Genomic DNA, 10061 nt, shown 5'->3' with positions numbered 1-10061 from the left:
TCTCTCTCTCTTTCTCTCTCCCTCTCTCTCTCTCTCTGGGGTTCTATCACATAGTCCAGCCTGAAGTCAAACTTCCAATCCTCTTGAGTATAGGGGTGACAAGCTTATGCTACCACTCAGTGCAGAAAGCCTTTCTACTGTGACTTCCATTTGTACCTGCTGTGTCATAATAGGCAAATTGTAAATTGCTCTTTGCCTGTGTTTTGGCATCTGTGAAAACAGGATAATAATATACTGTCTTAGCCCATGCATAGTGAAACAACTGAAAGTCAAGAGGTCATGCCAGTGAAGGCCTCCAATGTGCTCTGTTGTTTTGAATAACTATAATATAGTCCCCATAACCTTTCTAGCAAATTACTTTCTAGGTGATTTAAGTGAAAAATCCACAAATAATTATGTCTGAAAGGATTGTGTCTGTTGCCCTATGCCCATGATAGGCATCCCAGGCTCCTGGTATGTGGCCACCCTCTACCTGCTCATTGACAAGAAAGCCATGAGTATGAATGTGGCCTTTCCAGCATGTACTTGGACAAGAAGCCCCAGTGCAAACCCTGTCTGGGATGTCTTAACACAAAAAGCATTCTGCTCTACAGAGAGGTGAGGGCTAAGATAGTGTGACAGAAATAAAATGTCACAATGGAAGGCAAGCTCAGCTCATGCTGGCAAATTTCTCCTGTAGCTTACTAAGTTACAATAACACTGTTGCTAGGCAGAAGTGACATATTTGGAAGTGACAAATTAATCTTACTTTTGGTTTGTGCTGAAGGGTACCTGTCTGCAGAACACATACTATATAATGAATGACAGCCCGCAAAATGACCTGAAGGGAAGCAGAGAAAACAGAAAGGTAGGGAAGAGTGCATATATGCATATATATGTGCATATACATGCACTTATGCACATACTTATGCTACCTGTGTTAAAGAAAAAAGAGTGCGAAGAGTGATGTAAAATTGGCTTTTAGGAATCAAGGAGATTTATTGTATAGGGCAGTGTAGAAGTGGCTGTCTAGGAGGAAGCCACAGTGTGCACAGCTCAGAGACTCTGGTCTTCCAGAAGAGATATAGATGCCTGACTCATGCAGAATCTGGCTCCTCCGCTATCATGTCCTCTTGACATCTAAATCACCTCAAAGAGATGGAAGCACCTCTCATTGTTAGAGACATCCTTGCTCCTAGACTAGATTAATAAAATGGCACGGAGGAGCTGGGTCTGTCACAGGACTTTAGAAGTGATAACTGACACCAAGGAAATTTCAGCCAGAAGGGAGGGAACAATGTCTTCTTAGAATCTTTTATGCCTTCAGAGTTGACAGTAGCTGCTGTGGTTACCCAGAGATAGGCCTCTACACTAGACAGATAAAGACCAGAACATCTGTAATAAGCAGCTCACCCTAATTGGCGTGTGAGATGGAGCTGGCAGACACAAGTTCAACCTACAACATAAGTCAGCATCCTGGTCATACTTAAGACCTGTCTGAGGTTGTTTCAACTTAACAGAAAAACTTCTTAGACTGGGCAAAAAGAGAATAGAGCAGTAGTTCTCAGCATGGGGGGGTCATGGACCCCTTGGGGTCACACATCAGATATCCTGTATATCAGATATTTGCTTTATGACTCATAACAGCAGTAAAACTATATTCATGAAGTAGCAATGAAAGAGTTTTGTGGTTTGGGGTCACAACAGCCTGAGGATCTGAATTTAGGGTCACGACATTAGGAAGTGTGAGAACCACTGGCAGAGAACATCAAGTTCTACTATAGTTTTGATGATTTTCATATGTTAATGTAAAGGATCTCCCACAGTCTATGAAGTTAATACCTATAAGATGAGTGTCAGTACTGTCTAAGGTTGGAGTCCTGTGAGCCATTCACACAAACCCCATAGAATGAGTAACAGGATGCACATTGATGGCTTTTAGTGGGAGTGGTGTGAGGGGTGGGGAAGGACTGTTTTCTTTAAGGGGCTGGCTATTGGGAATTTGACAATGTTCCAATGAGTATATGGGCAACACAAATTTTACTTCATGGATTTCTGGTGTGTGTGGGGGGTGCAAGGCTGTGAGGGTGGATCCGGGAAGAATGAGGAGTGTGATTGGGCTGCATTAGACAAAACTCCCAAATAATTAGTAAACTATTATGTTGGGGAAAAAAATAACAGAGGACCTTTTGACAAGGCCTGAGCACACCTGTGACATACTTGAGGCTACTAAACACTAGGTGGCGTTTGGCTTTGTGCATGCAATACAGAGAAAGATGGCAATTCAATTGGACTTATACATTAAACAGCTAGTGGACAACTAATTTTTTATTTATTTACTTGTTATAAACATACCAGCTAAGTTGTCATCGAAGACTCAAAAACTCTAATGTCAACATTGCAAGAGAGAGGCAGCAAACAACTAGTAAGTGTAATGCCCTTGTGATGATAATCTGCCCAACATTATTCATCTAAGGTTTTTTTTTTAACCTCAGCTATCTAATAGCTACAGAAATTAAGAACATTATAAGAGTGGGGGAAGGAAGAGGAGGAGGGAGAGGGGGAAGGAGAGGGGGAGGGAGAGGGAGAGGGAGAAGAAGAGGGGGAATCCCTTAAAATTAAAGATACAACTTTAAGGATGGTTATTTGTGTTATATTAGCAAAACTTGAATGACAGAAAGGGAATCTGATATTAATTCTTAATATTTAGGTGAAACAAGCAACTCAGTGAAGGAAGAAAAAAATGTTTGTTCTGAACTAATCTTTTTATTCTACTCTAAATTGTTAGGTTCTAGGGACTTCAAGATGATTGAGCAAGGGAATATGTTTCTTTAATTCTTGTTAATTCTTAATTCAAATAGGCTCATGTAATGAAGGTCAGATTAATAAAGAACTAAAGAGGTTTACTTCTCTAGCATACATGCATACATGGGAGAGGTCCAGGAGAAAAGTCATTCTCAAAGAGTGGCTGCAGATTCCATCACCCATGGCATTTCAACAAAGAATAGCAGATGTGTAGAGATGTCACAGGGGCCAAACGAAAAGGACCTTGACTGTCTAGAGACAACAAACTGGAGAAAAGCTAACAATGAAGAGCAGATGATGAATAATTTAGCAGGTCCTACTCTGTAGGTTCTGCTGGCAGCACCTTGAGGCTGGAGTGTCTACTGCAGCCCTTTCTACAGTGGTTGATCTTTGTCCTCTCTTGTAAAGAGGTGGAACAGGATTTCATTGGTCTTTATAAATCTATTTTCTACTTTCAGGAGATGAGAGGGAGAGGGAGAGGGAGAGGGAGAGGAAGAGGGAGAGGGAGAGGAGGGAGGGAGAGAGAGAGAGAGAGAGAGAGAGAGAGAGAGAGAGAGAGAGAGAGAGAGAGAGAGAGAGAGCTCTGTCAGTTGCTTTTATGAATTGCCCTTTGCTAAACAGTTCATCATATATTTGGTGACATATTTTTCCAGGGGCTAATACTCTTACATGTTTATGCTGCAGATGCCATGTTCTTGAAACAGGAGCCCTCTGACTCCTGCAGTGCCTCCTGGAAAAATATATGCTGCTTTTTAAATGGCTTTGAATATGGCTCCTCTTTTCTTACTGTCATTGGCTATGTGTCTGCTTGGAGTAGGCTGGCAGACTGTATGACTACTTCTCTCTTAGGGAGTGCTTGTGGCATAGAAAGGGAGAGAGACACACACACAGAGAGACAGAGAGATAGAGACAGAGACAGGAAGAGAAAGAGAGAGACACAGAGAAACAGACAGATAGACAGACACATACACACACACACACAGAGAGAGAGAGAGTTGAAACTTTGTTCCTTTTGCTAGAATTTCTACAAGTTGCAGGTAATGGCTGATGACTGATACCTCATTAACAGAAATGTCTCATTCGGCTCATCAGCCCACCGACAGACTCCATAGTTGGGCTCAGGAAAGATTTCAAGTAATTGGGACCAGTACTTCTAATTGGCTCTTAGGCTTGCTTTGTTCTGAATTTTCATCACAGTCTTAATAACTTATATGACTTGAATTGTGTGCTCTTCCATTCTTCTGTTGAATTCTTGACCCTGATGTGATGACATGTAGAGATGGAGCCTTGGAAAGTCATTTGGAAGGTTTAGATAAGGTCATGTGGTTCATGTTCTCACAATGCTCTCTTCTCCCAGTCTTTCCTTCTCACTCCCTTCTCTGACACAAAAAGAAGGTTGTTGTCCCAAGTGAGGAAGAATCCGGTCAGTGTACTGAATGAGCTGGTGTCTTGATTCTGAGCATCCCAGCCTCCAAAATATTTGTTTTAGCAGCATGAGATGATACAACAACCATCATGCTATGGTGCTACGTTAAGAGGTGAGGAATGTACTTCAAAACTCATGAAGGCAAATGTCTGATATTTTGACTAAGGATCTAGGCATCCCACTACATGTAGAACCAGTCAGGAACTAATTAAGCACATTAGTAGTTTAATTTTACACAAGTATCAAACACAAGAATCTGTCTTTGCTCATCTCAGCCTGGGAACAAGGTGGGACTGTTGAAGTTGCTAGTGTTGGGAGTAATCTTGAGGATTCTGGGAAGGTCATCTTATGCTGTTATTGGCTGAAGGCTTGGCTCAAATCATTTAATACTTATGCTTCGCACCCTGCACTGAGAATGGCATTTTCAAACTAAGGTACTAAATAAATAATTTCATGGATAGAGATAAAATATGGGCCTTTTAACATGGCTATAATGTTAATTTCATTAGTGGGCATCCTGCATAACTTCAGTGATGAAATCGTCGTTACATTAGAATATAGTTTTATAGAGCTTTAAAAGAATAGAAGAATTGCACCTACATTAAAGAAAATCTGAAAAATTCCCCATAGACAATTCTCAATGCCAAATACATAGCCACTGCTCTGCAAAGGAAGGAAGCAGGAAGAAAACCTCCTAGGAAGCAGAGAAGGACAAACAAAGACTTGCTCACACTCTCCTTGCTATTATCAATCTTTTCTCCCTCAGGCTAATAGCTCTATCCTAGACATGCACATTCATCTACCCGTGACACCTGTGCAGAACATGAAGCAGCGTATCTCGGTCTGTAATTGCTTGCTACCCTGAGCTGATGAAAATGAACTCCTGATATTTGGGAGGAAACAGACTTTGCTTCCTTGGCAAAGCAATGAAATCCACGTTATTTAAAGTCTTAAGCTATTTTTGCAAACAATAAGAGGAGACAAACTATGCATGTTACTATGAAGGTTCTTAGGGGAGCAAAGCCATTGCTTCTGAAAGAGCATGTTTATGCAGAAATATGCTTTCAAGGAGGGGCTATAGATACAAGTGTATAAACCTTCAGGATGCCTTTCTAATATTACTGGCCCTGGCACATACGAAACCATTGGCTATTGCAAGGTTTTTATTGTCTGCAAGGTGTGTGTGTGTGTGTGTGTGTGTGTGTGTGTGTGTGTGTGTGTGTGCATGTGTGCTTCCATAAGTCTGTCAATGGGGAAAATTATACTGTGCCAGGATAATCAAATCCTCAATCACTGAGGAACTCTGAAGACCCTGAAATCATAAAACACTGTGACCTCAAATTCTTTCTACCATGTCCAAGACAGTCCTGTCTTTGTCCTTGACAGACACACCCCTCCTCAGGTAATATATTACACTGGTTTTCTTTGTGGGGCTCCTCACCAAATGTTGCTGTGACCATTTAGGAAATATTGCTTTTTTTTTTTTTAATTTTAATGTCATGACCCTGGTGTGAGCTTAGGAGTCACACTGGACATTGAATGTGAATGACCTCAAATGACACACTCCTGAGGCTCTGCATTTGGCATCCACAGTCATGAGTATGGTGATGATACTTACATTCATCCACGTATTTCCTGCACTTTATGATACACCCTCCCTCATAAAGACAGATTCCAACTAACGTGAAAGATGAACCAGCTTGATGCCCAGTACCATAATAGTCAGGGATCAATTTGACAAACTTATTGGGTATCCTTAGACTGTCAACAAGAAAATGCATTCAGTAAGAATTTAACAAATACTTATCAATAGCCATCTTATTTCAGGTACTATGCACACAGAGGTGAAAGACCCCAAAAAGCATGGCCTGATGGGAACTTTTGTTCTAGTTCATAAAGACACATGTGTCATGTCTTTGGTTGTGGCTTCTTCTTCTTTTAGGATTACATCCTCCAGAGGCTCTTCAAGTCCCTTCACTTCTCATTTAATCCATATCTCATGGTGCCTCATACTTATTATATGGTGTCTAGCTTTTAGTATATCAAAGCAAGCAGTGAGACTGATGAATGGTTAAGGTGGTGAACAGCCAATGTACTAAAGTGAAAGTTGTCAGAGTAGTTAAGAGTGGCCAGACCAGCTAAGAATGGCCTGGGCAGTGGAACCATGTCTTCCTTTGTGTGTTTGCTTGACAGTTCTAGAAGGTTGCCTATCTTAAGATGGGGATGAGATTCTATCTCCTAATAGGAAAGTAGCAAAGTCACTTTGTAGAAGAACAATTGTGACAGGAAATGTCTCTTGTCACTTTCCTACATGTCTGAAGAGAAGGATACATGCAACAGAATTTGTGAAGCAGAGAGAAAGGTGGAGACTTGTTTTAAATAGGATATCAGCCATGAGGAGTAGAGGACAGCTATTCCAGGGAGAGTACAAAGCTCTGTTGATCAACCATAGTACTGCTCAACTTGTACCAGGCGTTATGATCATAAGAAGAGAAAGAGCTGTTAAGATATGTTCTGGCAGGGTGTGGGTGGTGGGGGTGCCTCAGCAGGCTCATGCTGGGGCATCCTTTCCCCCTGAGTGACCAGCCACGCAATTGTATAGTATAGAATAGAGTGTATTTAGGGCATGGGGAGAGGAGTTAAGAGAGTAGTAGAAGCAGAGAAAGGTAGAGAGAAAGAGAGAGTAGATAAGTAGAGGCTGACTATGGCCATGTGAGAGAGAGGGGAAGGGAATGGGAAGAGAGCATGAACGAGGGGTCGAGGCAAGAGAGAGGCAAGAGAGAGAGGAGAGGCCAACCAGCCCCTTTTATAGGGCCAAGCCTACCTGGCTGTTGCCAGGTATCTGTGGGGGTGGACTCCAGACAGAATACCAACACCGGGGGCTTATTACCTGTTCCAATGATATACACTAAATGAGGAGAGGCAAGTTGAACAAAACTTCAACTAGTCTTGCCTATTCATCTTTCAAACATTCTCTTGGGCACATAGTTAATTATATATACTTTTCTGTGTAGTTATTTGGAGATGGATACATTGCAATGGTGACAACCTTGACATAGTTGCAGAGCAAGGTTCCTAAAGCTAAGTCAAATGTAGATATATTTCCCAAACAGATGTTCCCAACCCCACTTCTGAGATGTTCCTTGAGCCTTAGGTTTAGTGCTTGTGTTGGAGATATATCAACTGGGATCAAACACCCAGTGATTGTTCTCTACCTTTTGACCAGCTGTGGTTTCTGTGATGGTTTCTATCTGTTGTAAAAGAGGATTCTTTTATGAGGGATGAGATCTGCATTTATCTGTGGGTATAAGTATAAGTATATAGAACTCAGAAAGTATATTGGCTTAGGAAAGTAACAGTAATAGGTCTTCCCTTGGTGCCTGTGATCTAACAAGCCATGGTTACCTGGTTAATTTTACTATACTAGGCATGATTCCTTCCTATTGATTGAGCCAATTAGATATCTGTTGGTTACCTCTAAGATAACCAACTATAGCGCGACTGGGAATATTTTGCTCAACTGTTTATTGTTGTGACTCATAGGCTTTATAGCTAGAGAGCACTATTGATTCTCTTTTTCGTTTGGCAGCTTGCTTAGCATCTTCAGATGTTACAGATACTACAAGAGTTAGTTCTCAGGGAGGAGGCTTTCAGGTCAACAATAATGCAAATTCCTCCAGGCCTAGGTCTGATATGTGTGGTGTCAGCAATAGGGTCTCACCTCCAAGTACTGAGAGGCAACCAAAGACAATGGCAACAGCTTATATTATTTTGAGGGTCTCTTGTACTCCTCTGATCAACAACTCATAGAGAAGTTTCCATTGCCTGGTATTGGGAATTTTATGAGATAGTTTTGGTCTTGGGAGGAACATTATCATTCGTAAATGATATAACTTCATTTCAACACACACACACACACACACACACACACACACACACACACCAAATTCTTCAAGGTTTCTGTGAAATTGTACGTGAGGGAGCTAATCAGCTGAGACAGTCCTTTAATTCCTCAGCACTAGAGTCCTTTCTGTATTCTCAGCCCTGTTCTACCTAAAGCCTCAGAATAAGTAATCTCAAAATACATTGATCCACAGCTTGTTTTGTTTTATTTTGTATTTATTCTTTTGATTCACAAGAATTTCAAGACAGATTTTGTAAAACACTGATAGTCAAATATAACTTTGTGAGATTTTGATTCATTGCATTTGGCATGAGGCCTGAAACCAACACAGATAATACAGAGGCAGCTGCTCAAAGAATTCAACACTTGAATTAATACACACGTGGTGGCTGCTGCCTAATGTATTAAAGATGTTTTAAAAGCCATATATTGGTGTACAATCTAGGGTATACTCAATAAAGTCAAGAACTGTAACTGCACATCATTTGTGTGTAATCACAACTAAACTGAGATTTCATTAATGCTTTTCCACTTTGCAGACATTCATTAATGAAGTATCATGGATAAGAGACCATGGCATCTACAATGTCACAACGATGAGGAAGGCAAGCTATTTGTTCTCAAGAACGCTGCAACTTGGGAGGCTTTCCATTTGCTACTATGTCATAGCTGCCATCCCAAGGAGGGACAGTCTGGACAGGTGCACCACATCCAAGTGGCTGCTGATTTCACATTGCTTCCCTCCTCAATTCTGCAGATACTTATGGAACAACCCTGTGTATGAATCAATGAGTCAACAGCAGAAATGCACAGGAAGGTGTTGATCTTTGCCTTTCAGGATCTTGTGGTTTAGTCCAGAAGCTGCGTCACAGGAGTCTGAGAAAGGTCAGTGGTTATGGACTGAGGTTACGACTCAACATCTGTTCCAATACCAGGAGTAACTGGGACCAGCAGGACCAGGCACACAGGAACTCTGCCAGCCTAGTTGCTTCCAGTCTGTCTGGGTCAGCCTGTGCCCTGAGAAGACCTTGGGCGCAAGCTCCACAGCCAGTCTCACAATACCCAGAGGAAGCTCAACTCCCAGGTGCTATAACACCCCCCCCAGGATCAAAGGTGAAGAGGACACAACATCTGTCCCAATACAGGAAGTAACTGGGACTAGGCACAAAGGAACTCTGCCAGCCCAGTGGCTCAGGTTCCTTCCTGTCCCACAACACTCAGAGGAAGCTCCACTCCCAGGCACTCTAACACACCCAGGTTCAGAGGTGAGGAGGACACAACATCTGTCACAATACCGGGAATAACTGGGACCAGCGGGACTAGGTACACAGGAACTCTGCCAGCCTGGTGGCTGAGGTTTCTTCTGGTCTGTCTGGGCTGGCTGGTGCCCTGAGCAGAGCTTGGGCACAAACTCCACAGCCAGTCCCACAACAACTAGAGGAAGCTCCACTCCCAGGCTCTCTAACAAGCCCAGGGTCACAGAATCCCAGAATCATAGGATCACAGAGACAGCTTGACTATGAGGACTTCTGACACAACCAGGATCACAGGAAGGACAGACTCCAGTCAGATTTAGCAAGGGCAGGTAGCACTAGAGATGATGTGGGGCAAGTAAAAGAATATAAGCAACACAAACCAAGCTTCCATGGCATCATCAGAACCCAAACTCCCACCATAGCAAGTCCTGGACACACCATAACACCCGAAAAGCAGGATTCAAATCTAAAATCACTTCTCATGATGATGATACAGGACCTTAAGAAAGACATAAATAACACCCTCAAAGAAATACAGGAGAACACAGGTAAACAGCTAGAAGCCCTTCAAGAGAAACAGAAAAATCCCTTAAAGAACTACAGGAAAACACAATCAAACAGGTGAAGGAAATGAGCAAAATGATCCAGAATCTAAAAATGGAAATAGAAACAATAAAGAAATCAGAAAGAG

The sequence above is a fragment of the Mastomys coucha genome, unplaced genomic scaffold, assembly GCF_008632895.1.
Source record: "Mastomys coucha isolate ucsf_1 unplaced genomic scaffold, UCSF_Mcou_1 pScaffold15, whole genome shotgun sequence".
In the NCBI taxonomy this organism is placed as follows: domain Eukaryota; kingdom Metazoa; phylum Chordata; class Mammalia; order Rodentia; family Muridae; genus Mastomys; species Mastomys coucha.
The sequence above is the reverse complement of the archived record's forward strand: the minus strand, read 5'-3'. Positions refer to the sequence as shown.